General features: G+C 42.2%; 1 protein-coding gene across 3 annotated transcripts in view; it reads left to right on the top strand.

Moving 5' to 3' along the window:
• Window positions 1-26,465, top strand: part of SNTG1 (syntrophin gamma 1) — a 1,000,749-nt gene that overhangs the window by 288,211 nt on the left and 686,073 nt on the right. The window contains exon 1 of one of the 3 annotated variants that reach the window (XM_033934200.1): window positions 3,743-3,872. The exons of the other annotated variants lie outside the window; for them this stretch is intronic. The gene's annotated coding sequence lies outside the window, so the exon portion shown is untranslated. Of the gene's footprint in view, window positions 1-3,742; window positions 3,873-26,465 lie in introns of those variants that run through there. 3 annotated transcript variants of the gene reach the window in all.

Here is a 26,465-nt window from a genome sequence, read left to right as displayed (position 1 = left end):
CGTACTGCTAATGACCATTGGGGAGATAAAAAAAACTTATAGCTACTATGATTATAGTAAGCTAGATGAACCCAAATTGATCGCAACATTTGACCTACCCATAGAAGATTTTTAAAAACTACCAAGTGAGGAGCAAATAAGTCAGTGGGAGAATCTCTGCGAGATGTTACATATTAAACTCGCTCCAAAAGTAACAAAAACAATTTCAATAAAAAAAACAAAAAAAAACCTTGGTTTATGCCGGAATTATCATTTATCAAAAAACAAATGCGTTCCTTGGAAAAAAAATGGCGCAAAGAAAAAACATCTGCCAATCAAGTCAGATATCTAAGTCAAGCACAATACTATAAAAACAAAATTAACGAGACAAAAAAAAGATACTATACTTCACGCATTAAAATGGCAAAAAACTCTGCAACATTATTTCCCATCCTAAAATCTTTAACTACGTTTAAAACACAGTCAGCACAGGGTGCAGTTAGCACCCTGACTGCTCAAGACTTAGCTAACCACTTTGTAGAGAAGATTCAAGGAATAAGGAAAACATTTGGAATCAACCTAGACCCAGATATGGACTATTCAGTTCCAGATCTCTGTATTCCGACATCAAAGTACTCCCACTTCACATTGCCCTCAATATTAGACCTGAAAAGTTTACTTACCTCATTGAATACAAAGGGGAATAAAGAAGACTTACTTCCTCCACGTATTATGAAAAAAATTTTCAACATCTTTGGCAAATACATTCACCACCTAATCTGTTCTTCACTGGAGAAAGGGACTATACCCCAGAATTGGAAAAATTCAATTATTTACCCAATACTCAAAGACGCAAAAGGAAATCTAAATGATCCCAGTAATTTCAGGCCAATAGCAAATGTCCCATTTTTAGCAAAAATGATGGAAAAATAGTTTTTAATCAAGTTTCAGAATTCTTAGAGAAAATCGGAGCACTACATCCTCACCAAACAGGATTTTGACAATTCTTTTCAACCGAGCATTCTTTAATAGGCCTGACAACTTCTGTATTATATTTTTGGGATCAACATCAATCAGTTCTTATATCTTTAGACTTATCATCATTGTTCCACACCATTGATCACTATCTTCTCTTTCGCAGACTAAGATCTATGAGAATATCAGAAGTGATCCTTCAGTGGTTTCAATCTTATTTTCACCAATGTTCATCCAAGGTTACATTTAACAATTCTTCGGCAAGTATAACCTCTACAAATTTTGGAATTCTGCAAGGTTCAATCTTATCTCCATTATTATTTAACATATTCTTGGCGCCACTATTAACAATTGGGTTTATCCCATTTGCATATGCAGATGATGTGCAATTGCTATAGACACCAACGCACATGGAGAAATTACAACTATCAATGAAAAACTTTCTAAAATATCAAAATGGTTGCATGATAATAAATTGGCCCTCAACACATCTAAAAGAGAAGCTATGTTGTTTCAGTGCAGGGAGGGTCAGAAATTAGGAGCCAATATAATCATAAACACAACCAATCTTAAAGTAGTCACTAAGATAAAAATTATCGGGGTTATATTAGACCAAAAGCTTAGCTATCATGACCAAATTAGTTCATTGGTAAGAACTTGTTTTTATAGGTTAAGATTGATTAGATCACTTTCTGCATTCCTCAACAAATCGTCACTAAATATCATAATACATGCTTTAGTCATCTCTAAAATTGACTATTGTAACGTGCTATACAAAGGGATTACCTTAAAAGAAACACGTAGACTACAGATTATCCAAAACACCACAATAAAAATTATCATGAATAGAAAAAAATTTGATCATGTAACCCCATTGTTAAAGGAAAATCACTGGTTACCGGTAAACTACAGAATCACTTATAAAATTGCCTTACTGACACATAATATATTAGTAAACAAAGCCCCAGCATTTTTAGAAAGATTTTTAATACCATACACTCCTGTAAGATCTCTTAGATCAGAAGAAAAATCCCTGCTGGTAACTCCCTCACTAAAAATTATTTATTCAAGGAGGGATTCGATCTTTTCTGTTACAGCTCCTCAAATTTGGAACTCTCTTCCTCTCAATATAAGAGAAGAAAAATTACCTACTAAATTTAAAGGCTTACTAAAAAGCTGGCTGTTTAAGGACACCTTTAACTGACCCTTTTCATAAACACATTATCTCATTCCCTGGAATTTATCTGGACAAGGAACACTGTTAAGTAGAAATTAAGTGGGTACAGTTCCCCAACCTTTTGTTTCCTTACCCTTCCTTTTTATTTATTTTCGAATTGTATTTAATCCATTCCCCCCCCCCCTCCACTTCATCAATGTTTTTACGTCATAATTGTCTTTAATGTCCTGTTTGTTGGAAATTTTTTATTTTTTTCTATTTTTAATTTTGTAAATCGCATTGGATTTGGATACTGCGATTATATCAAATATTTTAAATAAACTTGAAACTTGAATTCATGCCCGATGCAGTTGAGATATCTCCCTTCAATGTGTAACCTATCTACATTGACTGAACATCCTATTATTATGTCTACTGAACAAGCTATAAGAGAAGTGAATGGTTTTTCAGATGTTAAGTGGGGAAATTCCTTATTAGCCCCACTATGGAACAATCCTAAAATCCAAATACAAAAAACCTGGTATTATGGAAGTCATGGCAAAGCTGTGGTCTCTGGCACATTGAACAAATATTTGTTGGTCAGCATTGGTACACTTATGACAAAATCTGCAGAACCTATAACCTTCCTCCTTCCCAATTTTTTTGCTGGCTCCAGGTCACCCATTCTATTAAAAAGGATGTACTGTCTAAGTATTTTTTTGAATTACTGCCTAGAAGTCTGATTAGGCGGTATAAGAAATTTTAAATAAACTTGAAACTTGTACCAGGAGCAAAGGTTTTATTTTTAGCAGATGAATTGGAATGATATGTGCTAAGCATAGTACAAAGTTCTAACCTGTCCTTTATTGCATCAAGTCCTGTGTGTGCTACAGAAGCTAGCAGTTAGCATAGGGGCAGTTCACTCAGTCTCTCTCTTTTTTTTTTTTTTTTTTTTCAAATATAGCACTAATGGCATTTCTGTCCTCTGATCAAAGGGATTCAGGCTTCTCCTGGAGATACTGGTTCTTCTTGAGTGCTGGAACTCAGCTCTCCCTCTCTCTTTGCCTCTGCCCCAAAAGAATAAAAACAAGTCTTTTCTTACTTTTGATTAATCATGTCGCTCTGTGTTTTCGAATTGGCTATCATAGTAATGTAGGGTGCAATTTCATAAGATAATGACATTGGAGGCAGTTTTTTGTAGCAAATTTCTAAGTGTCTGAGGGCTACTCTTCAATAATATTTCAGCTATATCCCTTGATAACCACAAAGTGGCATGCGTGCTGTGATAGGGAGAGTCCTGTCATGTTGGAAGAAACCCTGCAGTGCTCTGAAACCATCCCTAAACCTACCCCTAGAAGCAAGCAGGTTAGGGAAACTGCCCTGTAGAATTTATCCCCAGTGAAAAGGCAACCCAAAAGGGACCCGATTATACTTGCCTAGTTCTAATGTAGGGAATGCTAAAAGCAAAGAACTGCAATCAGCTCTGTTGTGGGCAGGGTTAATGAGCAGGGAAGCTATCCAGGCTCATTAGCAAAGCACCAGAGAACCACAGATGTTTTGAGGGGCAATCAGCCCATGCTAGGGAAAAGGGTGTGTTCTCTAGGCCAAGAGATGCAGAGGCAGCCACAAGCTTACAGGATACCTGAATCCTTGGAGAGAAGCAGACCCGTGCTAGCCAGGATTCAGAAGACAGAAGACTGCATTCCCCACAGAAAACAAGAAGTAAACTTCAGGACTGAAACTTCTAATTATTCTTCTGAAGGTAATAATGAATTTGATATAGAAATGCCAGAAGAAATGCCTACAAATGATGTTGAAACGGAACCTGAGGAGTCATGCTTGTTTGAGAGCATGATTACAGAGTAAAGTTTGGAGAAAGTAAAAATGCTGTTTCTGATAAGGTGGTGTAGCCTCACAAAACTAAGAATACCAGAGGAGTTAAGAATTACTGTCTCTGAGTTAAGAATACTGGAAGGATCAGGCATTACTGCTTCTGATGTAATTAAGGTAACAGAAGAGTTAAGAATCACTGATTCTGAATTTTCATAATCACAGGAGAACTGTGGGGAACCTGTCCAAGTACTGCAAGCAGGTTGCAGGTTCCAGGACTTAAAATTTAAAAGTTATTTTTGTGTTTTTCTTGAACCTTTGTAATGAATAAAGCATGGTGGGCTAACCATGAATAAGCATGGTGGGCAATGAAAGTTTTTGTTTGTATGTTTTTGGAATTGCACTACAATATAAGACCAGAAAATAAAGTCATCATAAAATTCACACTAAACACCTGTACTGGACCTTTTATTTTGATGCAGACACCCCTCTACCCCCCCCCCCCCCATGTCTCATTCAACCGCTTAGCTGAGGTTTGGATGACCCAGGTCAGGGCTTGGGCTACTCCAGTCCAGGTCTTACCCGGTCACAGTGCACAGTAGTGGGGGAAGGGGTTGCTTGGAAGGAAGGGGGCGGAGAGGAATGATGGTGCCCTTATCAAGAGAGTGCCTGGGGCAGACTACCTCCTTTACTATGCCACTGGGCTTAGGGGTGATATAAAATACAGAGTAGATTGGAAAGGGTAGATGTTAATCATTTATTTACTCTTTCAAAAAATACTAGGACTAGAGGGCATGTGATGAAGCTACTAAGTAGTAGATTTAAAACAAACAGGAGAAAATATTTCTTCACATGATGTACAATTAAATTCTGAAATTTGTTGCCGGAGAATGTGTTGAAATCAGTTAGCATTGTGGGGTTTAAAAAAGGTTTGCATAAATTACTAAAAGGGAAGTCCATAGTCCATTATTGAGATGCTTGGGGAAATCCACTGCTTTTTCCTAGGATAAGCAGCATAAAATCTGTTTTATTACTTGGGATCTAGTTAGGTACTTGAGACCTGGGTTGGCCACTGTAGGAAACAGGATACTGGGCTTAATGGACCTTCGGTCTGTCCCAGTGTGGCAAATCTTATGTTCTTATCTATGCACATGCTATTAAGTAAAAAGTTATGGAAATTAATGTCTAATACAGGGCTGCCCAAGTCCGGTCCTCGAGATCTACTGGCAGGCCAGGTTTTTAGGATATCAACAATTAATATGCATGAGAGATATTTGCCTGCATTGCCTTTTTGGTATGCAAATCTCTATCAGGAATATTCATTGTGGATATCCTGAAAATCTGGCCTGCCAGTAGATCTCGAGGACTGGACTTGGGCAGCCCTGGTCTAATATACCAGCAAAAATCCTTTTATCTAAACTATATATATTTATTGATCGCATATTAAGATGGAAAATACATGATGAACTCTAAGTGCAGTTATAAATATTGATTGCATGTGCTATTAAAAAAAAAAACCCCACCAGTTAATAAGAACATAAGAACCATCCTGGTCACAAAAACAAAGTTTTATGGAAATAACACATGTTCTATATTTTTAGGCATGAGCAATTAGAAAATTACACTTACTACTTAAGAACAAAAATGGTGTTACATAGTATTAATTAATGCTCTGTATATTGGTTTCCCAGGAAAGGTTTTTGAAGAAACTACAAATAATTCATTATGTCACTGCAAGAGTAGTTACCAATCAAGAGTTGGGAGAGTTCATGACCCTGGTTAGTGAAACTGCATTGGTTACCGACAGCTATATAGAGAAGGTTAAAGGGTCAAAGAGTACATATGATAAAGCTACCCCTGTTTGCTGTTAACTCCACTGGTAGTGGCTACCAGTAGTGGCTCATATAGAATTCAAAGTACTGTGCACTAGTTTTAAAATATTGCATGGAGATGGTTCTTTATGTCTTCTTTTCTATGACTTATATCTGGATTATATTCTAGTCATTCAATTCACTCTAATAAATTGAGCTTCCTTCAGACTCATTTACCATATCATAATCTTCCTGCATGAAATTATTTTGATGTGCTATTTCATACCTCTGGAACTCTTACTGTTAGAAATTAGAATGGAATCTAATTATGTTAGGCTTAGGAAATTGCTGATATTCAGACATTTTAATAAGAATTTGTATTGACTTTTTAATTCTCCTTGTTATCAAGTCATTATCTTAATTTTTGTAAAGGCATTATGCTTCTATAACTAGGTTTTGTAAAACATTATGAGATCTGGGTTTTTGTCAGTATAGGAACATTATTATATTATATCCAAATTTCTAACGCTTTATTAAATTCCCTGATAGATTGAAATAAAATGTCTTTTTTACAAATAAAAAAACAAAACTGTGGATATCAAATACATGACAAACTTTCAAACAGTTTCTTTTGCTGATCCACGAGGACTCCTTAATTTCCATCATGATGGAAATGGATGCATGGAATTGAGGATGAAATATTCACGTGGATTAAAAACTGGCCGGCGGATAGGAAACAGAGAGTGGGGGTAAATGGACAATACTCGGACTGGAAAAGTGTTACAAGTGGAGTGCCGCAGGGTTCGGTGCTTGGACTCGTGCTCTTCAACATATTTATAAACGACCTGGAAATTGGTACGACGAGTGAGGTGATTAAATTTGCAGATGATACAAAGTTATTCCGAGTAGAGAAGACTCAGGAGGATTGTGAACACCTGCAATGTGACATAAACACGCTCGAGAAATGGGCTGCGACATGGCAAATGAGGTTTAATATGGATAAGTGTAAGGTGATGCATGTCGGTAACAAAATTTTTATACACAAATACAGGATGTCCAGTGCAGTATTTGAAGAGACCTCCCAGGAAAGAGACTTAGGAGTACTGGTTGGCAAGTCAATGAAGCTGTCCGCGCAATGTGTGGCGGCGGCGAAAAGGGTGAACAGAATGCTAGGAATAATTAAGAAGGGGATCACGAACAGATCAGAGAAAGTTATCATGCTGCTTGTCTGGGCTATGGTACGCCCTCGCCTAGAATACTGCGTCCAGCACTGATCGCCATACATGAAGAAGGGCACAGGACTACTTGAAAGGGTCCAGAGAAGAGCGACTAAAATGGTTAAGGGGCTGGGGAAGTTGCCATACAATAAGAAATTAGAGAAACTGGGCCTCTTCTCCCTTGAAAAGAGGAGACTGAGAGGGGACATGATCGAAACATTCAAGATACTGAAGGGAATAGACTTAGTAGATAAAGACAGGTTGTTCACCCTCTCCAAGGTAGAGAGAATGAGAGGGCACTCTCTAAAGTTAAAAGGGGATAGATTCAATCAAACATAAGGAAGTTCTTCTTCACCAAGAGAGTGGCAGAAAACTGGAACGCTCTTCCGGAGGCTGTTATAGGGGAAAATGCCCTCCAGAGATTCAAGACAAAGTTAGACGAGTTCCTGCTGAACCAGAACGTTTGCAGGTAAGGCTAGTCTCAGTTAGGGCACCGGTCTGTGATCTAAGGACCGCCGCATGAGCGGACTGCTGGGCACGATGGACCACTGGTCTGACCCTGCAGCGGCAATTCTTATGTTCTTATGTCTTCCACAATAAAAGGATCCCTTGCAGGATCTTTCAGAAGAACTGCAAAGGGACCTCGATAAGCTGGAGGACTGGGCAAACAAATGGCAAATGCGCTTTAACGTAGATAAATGCAAGGTCATGCACATAGGGGAAAAAAACCCGTTGTTCGAGTATAAAATGGGGGGGATTGCTGGGAGACACCGGACTTGAGAGAGACTTGGGTGTGCTAGTGGATCCATCCATGAAACCATCCGCACAGTGTGTAGTAGCCTCGAAGAAAGTCAACAGGATGCTGGGCATCATCAATAGGGGCATAACAACCAGGACGCGGGAAGTCATCATACCGCTGTATCGAGCGATGGTGCACCCACATCTGGAATACTGCGTTAAATTTTGGTCGCCGCACCTCAAGAAGGACATGTCAGTTCTTGAGAGAGTCCAAAGGAGGGCAACGAAACTGGTAAGAGGGCTGGAAAACTGCCCATACGCCGAGAGGCTGGATAAACTGGGGCTCTTCTCTCTGGAAAAGAGGAGGCTCAGGGGGGATATGATAGAGACCTTCAAAATACTTAGGGGCATAGAGAGGGTGGACAGGGACAGGTTATTCAGACTAAAAGGGACGACAGGTACGAGGGGGCACTCAGAGAAACTGAAGGGGGATAGGTTCAAATCAAATGCAAGGAAGTTTTTCTTCACCCAAAGGGTCGTGGACACATGGAATGCGCTCCCGGAGGAAGTGATCCGGCAGAGTACAGTACAGGGATTCAAACAGGGATTGGACGGATTCCTGAGGGAAAAGGGGATTGTGGGGTACTGAGGGAGGTGCTGGGGTGTTGCATAAGTATAAACAGCTCACCAGGTCATGCAGGTGCAAGGCCGGAGGGTTAGGACTTCGATGAGAAACCTAGGGGGCAAGGGGGCCCCTTCTGGTGATTAAGGCGGAAGCGGACTGCTGGGCGGGATGGACCTGTGGTCTGACCCGGCAGAGGCACTGCTTATGTTCTTATGTCACCTACAGAATTTAACTCTCCAGCTTTAGACAGGAAACTTCTGGCCATAGAGGATTCCTTCATGAAATAGAGTCATTACATCAAGAAAGCCACTCTTTCTCAGTGACCACTGTAACCTGAGCTTGGCCTGATTTGAATCTTGCAGGTATTTAAGAAAACAGTATTATGACAAAATTAGACCATGTTTTGTGAAGTATAAATGTGTGTATGTACTCTATCAGCCAAATTCTGTACATGGCACCTAAGGTTATGTGCACGTACATCGGTGCGCATAACCAATGTATGTACACAACTTAATAGGCCTAATTAACACCTCATAAAAAACATTAGAAACATAGAAACATAGAAACATAGAGGCAGAAAAGGGCTATAGCCCACCAAGTCTGCCCATTCCAAAGTATTCGCTCCCGAATTTACTCCCTTAAAGATCCCACGTGAGCATCCCATTTACTCTTAAAATCTTTCACGCTGCTGGCTTCAACAACCTACAGTGGGAGTTTGTTCCACTGATCCACCACTCTTTCGGTGAAGAAGTACTTTCTGGAGTCTCCTTGAAACTTCCCTCCTCTGATCTTCAGCGGATGCCCTCTGGTGGTCGAGGGACCCATAAGACAGAAGATATCATCTTCCGACTCAATGCGACCCGTGATGTACTTAAACGTTTCAATCATGTCTCCCCTTTCTCTTCGTTCCTCAAGTGAGTACAGTCGCAACTTCTTTAGTCTTTCTTCATACATTAGATCTTTTAGCCCCGAGACCATCCTGGTGGCCATTCGCTGAACCGACTCGATCCTCAGCATGTCTTTACGGTAGTGTGGTCTCCAGAATTGAACACAGTACTCCAAGTGAGGCCTCACCATGGATCTGTACAATGGCATAATGACTTCAGGTCTCCTGCTGACAAAACCTCTGCGGATACAACCCATCATTTGTCTTGCCCTGGAGGAAGCCTTCTCCACTTGATTGGCAGCCTTCATGTCATCACTAATAATCACTCCTAGATCACGTTCTTCCTTGGTCCTAACCAAGGTCTCTCCATTTAGTGTATAAGTTCTGCGCGGGTTTCTCTTGCCCAGGTGCATTACCTTGCATTTTTTAGCATTGAAGCCCAACTGCCAAGTCGTTGACCATCTTTCCAGCAGTAGTAAGTCCTGTGTCATATTGTCAGGTAATAAGCTGTTGCCTACAATGTTGCAAATTTTGGCGTCATCGGCGAACAGTGATACCTTTCCCCTAAGTCCTTGCGTCATATCTCTTATGAATAAGTTGAATAAAATCGGACCCAAGACTGAGCCCTGCGGTACTCCACTGAGCACGTCCGACGCTTCTGATGGGGTACCGTTCACCACCACCCTCTGTACTCTACCGCTCAGCCAGTCCCCAACCCATTTAGTTAGAGTGTCTTCTAAGCCCATTGATTTCAGCTTGTTCAATAACCTTCGGTGTGGGACGCTATCAAATGCTTTACTGAAGTCCAAATACACCACGTCCAGTGCCTCCCCGGCATCCAGTTGTCTAGTAACCCAGTCAAAAAAGCTAATAAGATTGGATTGGCAGGATCTACCCTGGGTGAACCCGTGTTGGTGGGAATCACGTAGATTTTCCTCATCTAGGATTGTGTCAAGATTCCGCTTGATCAGTGTTTCCATGACTTTACACACTATAGACATTAATCGGAGCTAATTGATAGTTACATACACAACTTGGTAGGCACATAACACAAAGTGTTATGCGTCATGTCCAGCATGCATATGTAAAATGGGGCATGGTAAGGGGTAGATCATGGGTGTAGTTTTGTGTTATGTGCAAGTTTTTCACCTATGTATTGATGTGCACATAACTTAGGTGCAGACATGTAGGCCAAATTTTCCTCGGCTTAAAATGGGTGCGCCTAAAAGTTATGATATATACTGGTGCTAAGTGTGATTCTATACTATGTGCCTAACTTTTATAGAATAATGCTTAGCACCATACTAATCACCAATTTTTTAGAGAACATATATAAAATATGGCCCTATGTGTATATTTTATAAAATATATGTGGTGAGCACATAGCATAAGAACATAAGAGCATTAGAATTTCCATACTGGGACAAACCAAAAGTCGAGTCCAGTATCCTGTTTGTAATAGTGGCCAACCCAAGTCACAAGTACTTGGCAAGATCTCAAAGTGTAAGTCTACTGTACACTGTCTTCTCTCTGGACATACTTTTATGCATATATAATTCAGGGTACATTTATAGAAGGTCTTCTGTCTACAAAAAGCCCTTATGAAATTACCCACCCCCCACCCTCCCAATACACACACTATGGCTGGGAAACAAAAGCTGTTCCTCAGAACCAATCATGAATATGTCTACTTTGACTAGCTAAGTTAAATTAAAAGATACTTAACAATCCAAACCCACGCTGATCTTTAGGCAACTGCAGTTTGGACAATGAAATTCGAGCCCGTTTACCCTGCCATAAGAAAGCTGACAAGTGAGTCGAGTGTTGTGCAAGGTGACACTTAGATATCATCAAAGGGAGCATTTGAAATAGGTAAAGCCACTGAGGTACCACTATCATGTTGTATAATGCTATGTGCCCGGAGAGAGAGAGTGGGAAAGCTCGCCAGTTGCATAAGGTAACCTCAGTTTGTTGAAGTAAGGGCAGTATGTTTAAACTATATAATTTGGTCAAGTCATGTGGAATTTTTACCCCCAGGTAAACCAAATGTTGAGGTGCACACTGTAAAGGGAATGCGCCCCTCCACTGTGTGCTTACTTCTGGAGCTGTAGGAAGGGCTAGAGACTTTTGCCTATTCAGGGTCAGTCCTGAGTACAGATGAAACTCATCCAGTAATTCCAGCACTCGAAAAAGTGAGCGCTGGGGATCCCCCAGAGTGAGCAAAAGATCATCTGCAAAAGCTAATACTCGCAGCTGGGAGTTACCCTCCAGCATTCCCACAATCTCATCGTCCCACAATATCGTGTGAAGGAAGGGATTTAAATACAGGAGGAAGAGTAACGGAGACAGTGGGCACTCCTGCCTCGTACCACTGCCGATGGGGAACGATGCAGTTCTCGTCCCATTAACTATCACCGAGGCAGTTGGCTTTGTGTAGAGAGCCCTCAAAGAAGCAAGGTACCATCCCTGTATTATTATTATTATTATTATTATTATTATTAAGTTCTTATATACCGCCATACCCAAAGAGTTCTAGGCAGTTCACATCAATTAAATTAGGATCCGGTCTGAACACAGATTTACAACATTTTGTCGGAATTACAAGCAACGAGGAAGGAAGTATTGGGGTTTTAGCAGAAGTTTATCATAGCTGGATTGGAAGAGATGAGGGAGGGAGAAGGGAACCAAGGGAGGGGAGGGGGAGAGAAAGGAGGGGGTGGGGCGGGAGTTGGATTGTTGCGGGGAATAAGGGTTAAGGGTCCTGTTCGCGGAAAAGGTATGTTTTGAGAAGTTTTCTGAAGTCGAGGTAGGTCGGGGCCTCGAGCATCATTTGGGCTAGCCAAGGGTTCAGCTTAGCCGCCTGGAAGGTGAAGGTTTTGTCGAGGAATCTTTTGAGCTGGCATAATTTTATGGAGGGGAAGGCAAACAGCTGAATTCTGCGGGATTTCTTATTGGTGCAATACATAGTGAAGTGGGGGGAGAGGTATTTTGGTGAAAGACCAAATACTGTTTTGTAGCAAATGCAGGTGAACTTGAAAAGGACTCGGGATTCGAAAGGTAACCAATGCAGTTGGTGGTAGAAGGGAGTGATATGTTCCCATTTGTTCAGGCCGAAAATGAGGCGGACGGCTGTGTTTTGAATCAGTTTTAGTCTTCAGGTGATTTTCTTTGTGGAGCTCAGGTAAATGATATTGCAGTAATCCAGTATACTGAGAATAGAGGATTGTACTAGTAGGCGGAATGCGGTGTCATCAAAGTATTTCTTTATGGTACGAAGTTTCCAGAGCACCGAAAGGCCTTTCTTAATAGTGAGGTCGGTGTGATTTTTTAGGGATAAATGTTTGTCAAGCGTGACTCCTAGTATTTTTAATGTTTGTTCGAGTGGGAAAACCAATCCTTTCACTTGGATTGTGGTGTCTTTGATTTTGTCTTTGGGGGTGGCCAGGAAGAATTTTGTTTTGTCCGGGTTTAGTTTTAGTCTGAAGGAGAGCATCCAGAGTTCTATCTGACTGAATATGCTAGTGATGTAGGTGAGAAGTTCCTGGGATAGACTGGTTAGAGGGATGACAATTGTGATGTCATCTGCATAGATGAAGAATTTGAGCTTGAGTTTGTGTAGGAGGTTACTGAGGGAGGCGAGGTAGATATTGTACAGGGTGGGGAACAGGGGGGAGCCTTGCAGCACACCGCAGGAGTTATCCCAGCTGTAGGAGAAATTGTCATTTTTGCGTACCCTGTAGGATCTGTTTCGTAGAAACCCTTGGAACCAGCTGAGGACCTGGTCGGAGATGCCAATGTGGGCCAGGCATTCCAGGAGAATAGTGTGGTCGACTAAGTCAAACGCACAGGGCGCTGGAGCCCTGACTGAAGAGTATGTGCAAGTGGTCAAGTAAGGAGGCTATAATGGTCTCTGTGCTGTGGTCCGCGCGGAAGCCCGATTGATTGTCGCTTAGGATATTGAATTTTTCCAGGTATGCGGAGAGTTCTGCTTTTACTGCCCCTTCCGCAATTTTGGTGAATAGCGGTATGCTAGCAATTGGTCTGTAATTGGAAGGTGCGTTGGAAGTTTCCTTTATGCTTTTTATGATTGGGGTTATTAAGTATATGTATCCCCATATACTGCAACACCTGAAATAAATAATGCCAGTTGACCTTGTCAAATGCTTTAGCAGCGTCCAGTCCCACAAGGAGACCAGGAAGACGATTCTGTTGCACTCTATAGTATGCCATAAGTACTCTCCAAACATTAATAACCGAGTGGCGCGTCCTCACAAAACCCACCTGCTCTGGTGTTATGACAACGGGTAATAAAGGAGCTAAACGATCTGCCTCTATACGAGCAAAAATTTTAATGTCTACATTTATGAGCGAAATGGGTCTATATGACTCCAATTCTGTACGCGGCTTAGAAGGCTTAGGTATTAAAGATATCAGAGCTTCATTAGCATAACGCAGAAGAGTCTGCTGTACCTGAATCGTCTTGAAATATTCCAGGAGTGGTTCCTCAATGGAATAGGACATGATTTTATAAAACTCGGGCGAGAAGCCATCAGGCCCAGGCGCAGTGCAAGACCGCTGCTTCTGTATAGCCTTGTGTCATTTCCCGTAATAACAAGGGCCTATTCAGTAAAGAAACCTTCGGTCAATTTAGGCATACCAGCATCCTCCAAATAGTCAGTAATATCCGGTCCCATGTAAGGACCAGGTGCCGCATAAAAATTCTCAAAGTAATGGTAAAAACTATCCGAGATGTCTGTCGGTGAGATCAAGTTTCTACCTCGATCATCGTTTATAGTGGATATATATCGGGACCCCTTCCAGATCCTGGTAATAGATGCTAATAACTTCCCCACTTTATTGCCATGTTTATAATAATGATATTTACGATAGAATAATATTTTTTTTGTGTATTCGTGTATCAAGGCATTAAGGGCTGTTAACACTGTATGATAAGCCTCTCATAGGATGTCGCAGTAAGACTCCCTTCAACGAAACCAACTGCCTCTCTAAGGCAATTATACGACTTGCAATTTGTCAAGTTCGCCTGGAAATGTAAGCTATGATATCCCCTCGAATAACAGCCTTTGCTGCGTCCCAAAACAGAACCGGTTCTTCTAAGTGTTGTGAGTTGAAGTGAAGGTATTCCTCCCATCTATCCATCAAAAACTTTTGAAAGTTCTTATCATTATGTAAATAGGCAGGAAATCTCCAACCCGGTCGTAATCACGTGGAACCCCCCACCCCTACATCTATCCAAATCATATTATGATCGGACACTTCTAAGGGACACTTCTGAAACCTGAGAAAACAAAGATTCGGATATTAAAATGTAATCTATTCTAGAAAAGGTCAGATGAGCCCTGGATTGATAAGTATAATCGCGCTCTAAGAGATGGAGCAACCGCCAGGGATCCACCAATCCCAAAGATCGACATAAGTATGGTATCCCTTTCGTCTGTTTGGATGAAACCACCCCAGCCACATTAGATCTATCCAGGGTGTGGTCCAGTATTTGGTTGAAGTCCCCAGCTATAAGTAAAGGGCAAGCGGGATCCTGTATACACATGTTCACCAGATTTTGAAAGTAAGTATGCATATACACATTAGTACCGTACACTACCAAGAGCAGAAATGGCTTTCGAGGTCCCACCATCCTCACTAATAAATATTTATCCTAGGGGTCTCGCCTTTGTACTTGTACATCACACACCAAACCTTTTCTTATTAGGATGGCAACCCCTGCCTTTTTCCTTGGGGAGGATGCAAAATGCAAATCTCCCACTCAACTCCTATGTAGTTTTTTTATGCTCTATGTCAGTGAGCCGAGTATCTTGCAGACAGGCAATATCGGCATGATGATGTTTCAATTGGGAGAGGATTTTGGTTCGTTTAGCGGGGGACGTGATATCAGACACATTCCATGAAATTATTCAGATTGGTCAATCACCCATAATCCACTCCACCATTAAACCAAGACCAATCCAGAGTCAAAGAAACAAGAGTCTCTGGGTGCCCAGCCTCACCCCAAGACTCAATAAGTACAGTCCCACCACACAGCACACCCAACACCACACTTCCACCCACAACAATTTTCCCGTACTCCACCATTCCCCACCTCAATATACAAAGCAAAAGGTCTACTGCTGCCGCTCCCTGAAAACTAAGGCCCCCCATCCCCAACAACATTCCCCAAACATCCCTACCATAAAGGATATTATCGAGGCATGGGATAACGCTAAACTAGGGTTTCCCCAAATGCTAATGAATATCAGCCTCCCTGGGCAAATCGGTAGCGATTACTCCAAAGTAACTTCATTGAAAGAGAAAAAACACCTGCCAAGCATTTCAAAAAAGAGAAACAGTCAAATATCTCCAGAAGAGGCATCACTTATCGTAATAATGAAAGCTCCAGCTGCTTCAGGAGTTTGAAATGATTTCCAAGCACCATTGTGGTGGACCTTAAGGAGAGCTGGGTAATTAAATTGAAACCGCTGCTTAAGGTCCATTAATTTAGTGCACAAAGGGTAGTAAGGCTTCCGCTTTTCTTGCAAGGCCACAGAAAAGTCCTGACTGATTCTAATAGGCACGCCATCATATTTCAGTGTGTCTCGCTTGGCCTGATATTGCTGGAGCAACTCCACCTTATGATGATAGTTGAAGATTTTAATAATGAATATCCGAGGGCGCGTCTCCAATCCCGCTCGAGACCCAAGGCGGTGCGCTCGTTCCAACCGCAATGGGTCGAGTGACGACTGTATGAGCAGCTCATCTTGTAACCAATGCTCCACAATGTCCAATAAATGGCGATCTGAAATAGTTTCAGGTAAGCCCAAAATGTGCAAGTTAGAGTGCCGCGATCTGTTTTCCAAATCTTCCATTTTCTCGGATTGAGATTGTAATTGTGCTCAGAACGTGGCCAAATCAGTCGAGTGCGTAGTTGTAGAATCCTCAATCGTAGATACATGTTGCTCCAACTCTGCAGTGCGCGCTGCTGCCGCTGATAAGATGTTTTTTATATGCGCTATTTGGGAGGAGAGGTGCTCGATTTTCAGGCCCAGAACTTGTGCAATCGCTTCCTTTATATCATCCAAAGCTGCTTCGGTTAAGTGTGTCACTGCCGCCACAGGACTAACCGCCATCTTGCCGTCAGCAGGCCGCACACAATCACGATCTTTCCTGGCAGATTTAGTCATCATGGAGTCCTGGGACGGGTAATATACCTGTCCATATATTGAGAACCCTTTGAAAAAGCAGCGCTTGCACAGGGAGGCTGAAGTTTGCCAGTGAAAATGTAAAAGATAGCTAAAAGATAGCTGGGTTGCTCAGGAGCAAGAAAGGAGCCATCCTCACTCGCTCATTGCGTCACGTGACCTCTTGTTGCACTTTAATTTGTCAATTTGGCTTATAACATTTCCAAGTTCACCAAGAATTTATTCAGTTCCTCCCTATCTTTATTACTACTACTTATCATTTCTATAGTGCTGAAAGGCACACTCGGCGCTGAACATTCATTACCCTTAAATACCATTTTTGACAGAGGTAGCTCCTTTACATCCTCCTCAATAAAGATAAAAGAGAGAATTAATATGGTCTTTCTACTGCAGCCTTGTCCTCCCTGCATCATACTGAGTCAGACCATTGATCTATCTAGCCGTTTCCTGTTTCCAACAGTGGTCAATCCAGGTCACAATACCTGGCAAAAACCCAAATAGTAGCAACATTCCATGCTCCAAGACACTCCATTCTTATTTAGATGGTCTATTAGCTGTATATTATATTACTCGAAGGTTATACCAATAACCATAGGCATCAATATTTATCCACTCCGAGTTTGTATATTCATTACATCAGTTTATTTCAATATACAGGAATAGTTTAGTCTCTGAGACCTCAGTTACACCACCCCACTGCTCAAAAATCACTTCAAAGTGGTGAGCCGTATGTGTTAAATCGTTACTGGCCTTTCATTTGTTTAGCATCATATCTATTATCATTCTCTTAAGATTAAAGTTAATTCAGATTATTCCTTATTCATAAATATTGCACTTATTCAATTTTTGACTTGTTTTTTTTTCTCGTTTATTTTATTAAATATGACCTGGGAGGACTTGATCCAACATGTTTTGCCAAATGCTTTTTCAAGGATTCCCCAGAGCCACCACTGTCATCCGACTCTCCCACACTGTTCAGCGTATTGGGGAATGTTGGGTGGGTGTTGGGGAATGTTGGGTGTCAAGGTATGTTGGGGAGTGTTGTGGAATGTCGGGTGGATGTTGGGGAGTGTCGGGTCAGTGTTGGGAAATGTCAGAGAATCTCGGGTGGGTGTTGGAGAGTGTCCGCGGTTCGTGGGATCGATGGGGAAGTTAAAATGAGGAAGTGACATCCATCCTGTTGGATGACTTCAGGGGGGGGTAAGTTCCCTGCTGAGGCCACTCAGCTGATCATGCCAGTGAAATTTCTTTGCTGCGATCAGCATAGCAGCCGCGTCTATTTGAAATGTAGACCACCTCTTTGTTGGCCTACATTTCAGGCGCATCGCGGCCCTAGGGAGACGCTTAAGGTCACATAAGCTTGACCAAGACCACTTCCAAGCGAAACCGCACCCACTTCCAGCCTTGGGCGAGCTTAAGTGTAGGTGGCCTGCCTCGGGTGTTTGTTGTTTTTTTTATGTGCATCCCAGTTGGCTGGTTGGACAGCAGTAGGACGCCTACCACTCTTACAATCGGGACACCATTTATATAATTTGGCCCTTAGTCTATAAAATGCTTAGTAGAGTGGAAAGGATAGTGAATTGCTTATTTACAATCAGGTATACTGAATATTAATCTGTCCCTGGAGAGCTCAGTCTAATTTTGTACCTAAAGCAATGGAGAGTGAGGTGCCTTTCCCAAGATCACAAGGAGCAGCAGTGGGGTTTGAACCAGCATAGAGAATGACATGGTGGCGGTTTACCCGCGGCTACCGCATTTAGCCGCGGGTAACCCGCTGGAACAGGGAAAGAGAAATAGCAGTCGCTGCGGGGAAGGGGACAAGGGCATTCACTGCCCCGTGGATCGGTGAATGGTCTTGTCTCCGCAGTGAGGTATCACGGATCGTGCGGTCCCCGCAGCCACCGCCCGCCCGTAGCATTTTGCCAGCTCCCTCCCTCCACCTCACCTTATATTTCGAGTTTGCCTGCTTCCTTTTTCCAGAGCCGCACGCGTTCGCACAGCCGTGCACACGCGGCTGCGCGAGTCAATCAATTTTCTCCTCTGACGCAACCGGAAACAGGAAGTTGCAGGAGAGGAGAAATTTGATTGACTCGCGCAGCCGCGCGTGCACGGCTTTTTGAACGCATGCGGATCGGGAAAAAGGAAGCCAGCAAACTCAGAATATAAGGTGAAGTGGAGGGAGGGTGGGGGCTGCTGGACTTTTATTTAAGTATATAAATACTTAAATAAATATTGAGGCCTCTGCCTTGGGGCAGAATGATTTGTTTGTAATGTCTGCCGGTGCAGAGTCCAAGCGCTGGAGTGCATTCCAGGCGATCTAGGAGCCCTATTGGAATACGCTCACTCATCAACAATATAGTCTTATATTGAATAAATAATTGGTTTCTGTGGGTGGAAGTTTGGTGAGGGGAGTTGTACTGATTATGGGATGGTGGTAGGTTTTTTTGGGGGGGGAGGGATGTTATAATATATGGGGGAAAAAAACTCTCCTGCAAATCTATTTTTCTCTTTCTGCTTTCTCTTAAACATTGGCCTCTACTGTTCACTTCTTTGGTATTGTATCATATTTTTATCTTACTTTTGTTTATTATTATAAAATTCTTCTGTAATCGGTAACTTGGACTGGATGTATTCCTATTTGGCCTTTGTTTGTTTCTTATGTGGTTTGCTCGCAATAAAGATGATTATATATTTTTTTAAAAGATTCACCATGGTGGCTCCACATTTTGATTCAATTGCATTACAAGCAGCATTTCCCACAGCCCTTCTCTCATGTTTTCCACTCCCTCCTCGGTATCATCAACCTGAGTGAGAGTGGTTCTTTAACTTGCAAACATTTGTACACAGCCTGTGCTCTTTCATAAGACAGGGACGACGAGGGCAACCTATTAATATAATGGTGGCGCTGCTGATTTGCTTACACATCTCTAGTTCAGCAGCAGGAACTTTGATTTATAAGAATGGAATAAGCTAAATATTAAAGTACTAAGGCTTATATGGATGCTGCGGGGACGGTGACGGGGCGGTGAATGGGATGGCAATGGCGGTGATGGGGCGGTGAAAGGGATGGCGGTGACGGTGACGGGGCGGTGAAGGGAACGGCGGTGACGGGGCGGTGCAGAGGATGGTGGGCTGGGGACAGGGGACGGGGACAGATTTTTTCCCCGTGTCATTCTCTGACCAGCATCTCTGGTGTTCTAACCTCTAGGCTACTCTTCCTCTTCTATGACTTACATGCAAATGTATAGCCACCAACACTTACACTTACACACCTATGCGTGATGATATTCACGTGTAACCAGTGGCATAGTAAGGGTCGGGGGAGCAGGGATTGGGATGGGGGGTGCCAGTACCCTTCTCCTCTCTGCCCACCCACTTCTTCCCACTCCTTCCCTCACCACGTGTGCGCCCCCCCTTTCCTAACCCCCATACCTCTAAATGTTCACCGTCATGAGCAGTGTTCCCTCTAAGCGGGCGGGTGTTGTGAGCAAACTTTTTTCACTGTGAGCTAAAAATATCGGGCGCCAGCAAGTTATGAGCCAAATAAATATGTTGTCAAAGTTGCTGATACATGAGGACGAGGTATTCAAAGGAATTTTAGGCCTACACGCTAAATTAAATAACGTTAAATAATATTTTTTTTTTTTTTTTTTTTATTTATTTATTTATAATTTTCAAATTAACAAATCAAGATACATCTTGTACAGAAAGTGATTACAACAAAAGAACAAATAAAAACATAATGAATTATATAGAAATCAAATATTTGTATAATCTCTCAAGTCCACCATTTGATCCATGATGTGAATTAAACGGAATTTTAACAAAGAACCATTTTATAAAAGATAAGTGGTACGTGGTTAACTGAAATTCCAGGCGCCTTATATCTCAAGCCCTCATTCTTTCCCCTTTTCCAGGCAAGACATGGAGAGAAGGGCTGTTAACTGATTTGGTTCGAAGAAAACATATTTTTGAGAGTTATATTGAACTATACACTTGCAAGGATGTCGAAGATAGAAAGTTCCCCCAAGAGCCAAAACACCAGGTTTTAATAATAAAAACTCTTTTCTACGTCTTTGTGTATCTCTTGCCAAATCTGGGAACATCTGAATCTTTAAATCAAGAAACTTTTTCTCTTTATTTTTAAAGAATAATCTCAAAAGACAATTCTTATCTAGCGTAATAGCCAGGGTAACAATCAATGTAGCAGGTATTGCTATTTCTTTATCAGATAGTTCAAGTAAAGCAGATACATCAATTGGTCCCTGCGTTTTTTCTTGAAGATCCTTATTTTTACTAGGCAAATAATAGACCTGGGTGAAAGGAGGCAATGAATCTTCCGATACTTCCAATATCTCCAGCAAATACCTTTTTAACATTTCTCTTGGAGTCACTGTTGAAATTCGTGGAAAATTAATCAATCTTAAGTTATTATTCCTGGAGAAATTTTCAAATGTCTCAATCTTCCTTCTTAAATTTATATTATCCTTAATTAAGGTGTCCTGAAGAATCTTGGAAGATTTAAGTTGATCTTTAATGCACTGGATATCTAATTTTGATTCTCCCAAGTCTTGTTTTATCTGAAGAACTTCTTTCTCTTGAGTTTTTATTTTCCCCTCTATTTGAAGATGGTTACTATTTACTGTTCTAGTCAGATTGGCAATCAAATCCCACAAAGCTCCCATTGTGACTTCTTGGGGCTTTACAAGGTCATTAGTTTGCAAGTTTAATAGTTGTATATTAGGCTCACCAGCTACAGGAACCTCTCCTCTCCGTCCCTCCTGTATTGGAGTTAATCCCAGCGTTGTTGTATCCTCAAATACACTCAGGCTCTGCTGCAATCCTTGTGAGCCTGAGTTGATGTTCATCTCACCGTTCCCTGCAGCCTCTGGGGGAGAGCTCACGCCGACTTCCGGCTGGCTCCCCACTCCCGGGGAACTGGTGGCTCGAGGATTGGGAGGAGGGATTCTCGTGTCGGGGCTCAAAGAGATCTCGTGAGCCCGAAGAGACGCCTCGAGTCCGTCACCAAGGAGCGTCCCAGCCGGGTGCACCACCGACGTTCCCATGACGCCCTGCATCCGTCTCAGCAGATCTTCTATATTGCCTGAGGAGGCTGAACCGGGACGCCGCGGGGCCGAAGAGGCTCCCTTTCCCCTCCTTTTCGGCATGGTAAATATTCTGCGATGTTAACCGCCAAAGAAAAGTTTCCTTTAATGAAGATTTGCGGGCGGTTGCTCAGCGCTCCACAACCGCGGCCATCTTGGATCTTCATGTCATTCCTAAATAATAATATTTTTAAGAACACAGAAATTGTAGGGATGAAATGATATCTTAATAAATGTTTTACAACAAATGTAGTTATGTCTGTTACATCCATATGTGTAAACTGTAAATTAAAAACAGTCCAGAAGACAATACGTTTGATGCTTTCAATTTCTAGACCAGTGTTTTTCAACCTTTTTTGGGCAAAGGCACACTTGTTTCATGAAAAAAATCACGAGGCACACCACCATTAGAAAATGTTAAAAAATTTAACTCTCTGCCTATATTGACTATATATAAAGTAATTCTCTTGAATAGGAATCAAATAAACACAAAGAAAGTATTTTATAATTACTTTATTATGAAATAAAAATTATAAAAATTATAAAATACTTTATTCAGTGCGAAACCTGGGCCTGTTTGGCTGAACACAAAGCTGATATTCTGGCTGGAATGGAAGAAAGACACACACGTAGCTCTTCGTCAACAGCTCTCAGTCTCTCTCTGTATTTGGTTTTTATAGCATACAAAAATAGACAAATATACCCTCCATCCTTTTTATTAAACCACAGTTTTTAGCGCAGGGAGCTGCGCTGAATGCCCAGCACTGCTCTTGACGCTCATAGGCTCCCTGCGCTAAAAACCACTATTGCGGTTTAGTAAAAGGGGACCATATTGTAAAATATAGACAGCAGATATAAATTCAGAACTGTGCATAGTAAGTGAAGGGAAGTTTTCATCTCTGGGAATTTACCCAGTTAACTATTAAGTTATTTGGGCAAATTCCTTTGAAAACTGTGGTAATACTGCCTCCACTTTGCTAAATTTAAAATAAAATCATTTTTCCTACCTTGTCTGGTGATTTCTGGTTGCACTTTCTTCTTCTGACTGTGCATCCAATCTTTCTTCCCTTCTATCAGCCTGTATGCTTTCTCTCCTCCACACCTCATTCCCTCCCCCAACTTTTTCTTCCTCTCTCCCTGACCTTTCTTTCTTTTTTTCTGTTTCTCTTCTTTCCTTCTGTTTCCCTGCCTGCCCCCTTTCTTTCTTTCTCCCAGCCTCCTGTCCAGCAGTAACTCTCTTCCCTTCCTCCCCTCCCAGCAGCATCTCTCCGTCTCCCTCTCCAGTAGCAGCTGTCCCTTTTTTTTCCTTGCCCAGCAGCTTCCCAGATTCCTTTCCCTCCTCCCCTCCCAGAAGCATCTCTCCGTCTCCTTCTCCCTCTCCAGTAGCAGCTGTCCCTTTTTTTCCTAGCCCAGCAGCTTCCCAGATTCCTTTCCCTCCTCCCCTCCCAGAAGCATCTCTCCTTCTTCTCCTTATCCAGTAGCAGCTGTCCCTTTTTTTCCTGGCCCAGCAGCTTCCCAGATTCCTTTCCCTCCTCCCCTCCCAGAAGCATCTCTCCGTCTCCTTCTCCCTCTCCAGTAGCAGCTGTCCCTTTTTTTCCTAGCCCAGCAGCTTCCCAGATTCCTTTCCCTCCTCCCCTCCCAGAAGCATCTCTCCTTCTTCTCCTTATCCAGTAGCAGCTGTCCCTTTTTTTCCTTGCCCAGCAGCTTCCCAGATTCCTTTCCCTCCTCCCCTCCCAGAAGCATCTCTCCTTCTTCTCCCTCTCCAGTAGCAGCTGTCCTTTTTTTTCCTGGCCCAGCAGCTTCCCAGATTCCTTTCCCTCCTCCCCTCCCAGATGCATCTCTCCTTCTCCTTCTCCCTCTCCAGTAGCAGCTGTCCCTTTTTTTTCCTGGCCCAGCAGCTTCCCAGATTCCTTTCCCTCCTCCCCTCCCAGAAGCATCTCTCCTTCTTCTCCCTCTCCAGTAGCAGCTGTCCTTTTTTTTCCTGGCCCAGCAGCTTCCCAGATTCCTTTCCCTCCTCCCCTCCCAGAAGCATCTCTCCTTCTTCTCCCTCTCCAGTAGCAGCTGTCCTTTTTTTTCCTGGCCCAGCAGCTTCCCAGATTCCTTTCCCTCCTCCCCTCCCAGATGCATCTCTCCTTCTCCTTCTCCCTCTCCAGTAGCAGCTGTCCTTTTTTTTCCTGGCCCAGCAGCTTCCCAGACTCCTTTCCCTCCTCCCCTCCCAGCAACATCTCTCCTTCTCCCTTTCCAGTAGCAGCTGTCCCCTTTTTCCCCTGCCCAGCAGCTTCCCAGACTCTAATAGTGGTTTTCTCCCCTCCCAGCAGCTCTTCTTACTTCCCAGCGCAGCGATTCATGAAGGCAGCCTCGGGTCCTTTGTTGTGTCACGCCGCCTCTGAGGAAAGAGGAAGTTGCATCATCAGAGGCAGCCGCGACTCAGCAAAAGCCCCGAGGCTGCCTTCGTGAATCGCTGCGCTGGGAAGTAAAGGAGAGCTGCAGAGAGGGGAGAAAGCCACTGTCGGAGGCTCCCCAAGATCTCTCCGGCCCAGCGCACGCTTCCGATGCTGATCTTGCAGAAGTTCAAATGAGTCAATCTTGCCGGTCCTGCGCTGTGACGAGAAACTTGTGCGCTGCGACCTAATATTTTGTGCGCCAGCGCACGCCAGCGCAGCTTAGCGGGAACACTGCCGGAGCAACAACTTCAATGTGCTCTTCATGACCGTGTCATCTCTCCCACTGATGTCACTTCCAGGTGCCACAGTTAGGAAGTTATGTCAGAGGGAGAGCTGACAGAGTTGCGAGGAGCACATTGAATTTCTTGTTGAGGTGGTGAACAACTAAAGGTATGTGGCAAGGGAAGGGGGCGTGCACTCAGCTGGGGGGATCAGGGAAGGAGCGGGGGGGCACCACCACTCTGGGCACATCTTATCCTTGCTATCCACTGCATGTAGCCTACAATATACTATAAATTACCCATTGCCTACCCGAGCTCCACTCTCATGCATGTCCCCCTTTCACATACTCACTAAAGAGACTATTAGTGTGTGTTATAGAATATCAACTAGCATATATTTGGGTGATTCCCAATTGGTGGCATCTTTTACCCTTGTATGTGCTAGTATTTTGTAATATATGTATGTGGAGTCAAGCCTTGCATGCCATTTTATAGAAATGCTCTTCAAGTTTTATCCTGAGACAATGAAGGGTTAAAACACCTACCCAAGATCATGAGGAACCAAAGTAGGATTAGCCCACTGCCCTAACCATGAGGCTACTCTTCCACTACAGCCTCCAACTGCAAAAAAAAAAAAAAAAAGCCTTTTTAAATCTCCTAAATATGTATCAAGAATAAGTGTGTTTAGTTTTTACAGTTATTAAGTTTCTGAAATCAATTTTAAAATGTTTAAACTGAGCTCTTCCAACAAGACAAGATCTATGCTACGCATTATTCAGCACATATTTTTATGAGCCCTTAAAAAATTATATAAACTGCCATCATTTGCTCTGGATAGAATTTTAATCGATCTGTGGTATTTTCTGGTGCCAAAGGGAAAACATTTTTATTCTTAATTAGAAAGGGAGAGAGAGAGAGAGAAGCGGTGAAGCAGGAAGAGAAGATGGAGTACTTTAGAATCAAAATAGCTTTGGTGATTTCTCTTCTCTGCCTATTAATCATTCTGTTCATTCACTGGGAAACAGAATGGTGTGGCACTAGGTTTCTTTTGTATGTCTCATTGTGAAAATCAGCAAGGTTGTTTCAGCTGCTGGTGCTCTAATTCAATCTGCTCACTATGATTATAAATGCTTATTTGAACTTCATACTGCTACAGATATTGGTTTGACCATTTGCTCTCGTTATAAATGTAAGATTTGTGCATACAGCACAAATAAAGATGACCACTAACATCTGTATACATTTTATTGTGATCCCACTAGGGCCAGAGAAAGTAGTGCTGTGGTTGTACTTCAGAGAGACAGTATATCAAATGTATGACCCTTTACCCTACTCCATTCATTTCTATGATAATTGTTCTTATCCAGGTATCAGTAACATCTGTCTTAATATTTATCAAAAAAAGAACTTGTACATTTCCATGCTGCTAATAATTTGAAATGTTATCAGATATGTGAGGAAATTGTGGACATTTTTATTTTGAGTACTGTAGTATGTTACCACTAGTAGATAGTAACTCAGTTTTCTTAAAAGACATATTTATGTTTATTGAAAGCATCTATATAGCTACTAATGACTGGGGAGTTAATTCAAAGCGGTTTGCATGAGCTTCAGTAATGGTGTTACAATACATGAGTTAAATATATGTATATCTTACTTATTTATACAATCTATGTACATATACTATTGTTATAGTTTCTATATATTTTTTTATTTATTTAGGTATTTATATTCTGCCTATCAAGGTTATCTAGGCGGTTTAAAATCAGGGGTTCAAGCATTTTCTCTATCTGGTGGGCTCACAATCTATCTAACCTACCTGTGACAATGGAGGATTGAGTGACTTGCCCAGGGTCAAAAGGAGCCGCATGGAGTTTGAACCCATAACTTCATCTTTCTTTGTAATATTCATGAGTTCATCCTTTTATGTTCCAACTGGGTAGTAACCTGCTGTTTCTTCCATGTTGCTATTCACCTTAATTATTTCTTTATTTCCTAAAGTGCTCTGTGTGCATCTTTATTCCTTTCTTGAACGTTTTTTGGTGTCCTTTTCTAGATGTACTGTAATTCCCTCGGAGGTATGATGGGTTTTTTGCTCATTTGAGATGAAGTTGTCTTGTAATAAAGAAGGTTTCAGGTATACTGCAGGACACATTTGTTGACACATGCTCCTAGGTTGGTTTTCTTAGGTTGCCTATGGGCATACAGAACAGATTAAGGAATATTAAGGCTTTGATGTACTAAAGTATGAAAAGTCTTGGCAAAAT

The sequence above is a fragment of the Geotrypetes seraphini genome, chromosome 2 (assembly GCF_902459505.1).
Source record: "Geotrypetes seraphini chromosome 2, aGeoSer1.1, whole genome shotgun sequence".
NCBI classification, from domain to species: domain Eukaryota; kingdom Metazoa; phylum Chordata; class Amphibia; order Gymnophiona; family Dermophiidae; genus Geotrypetes; species Geotrypetes seraphini.
This window is presented reverse-complemented; position numbering and strand designations above follow the sequence as displayed.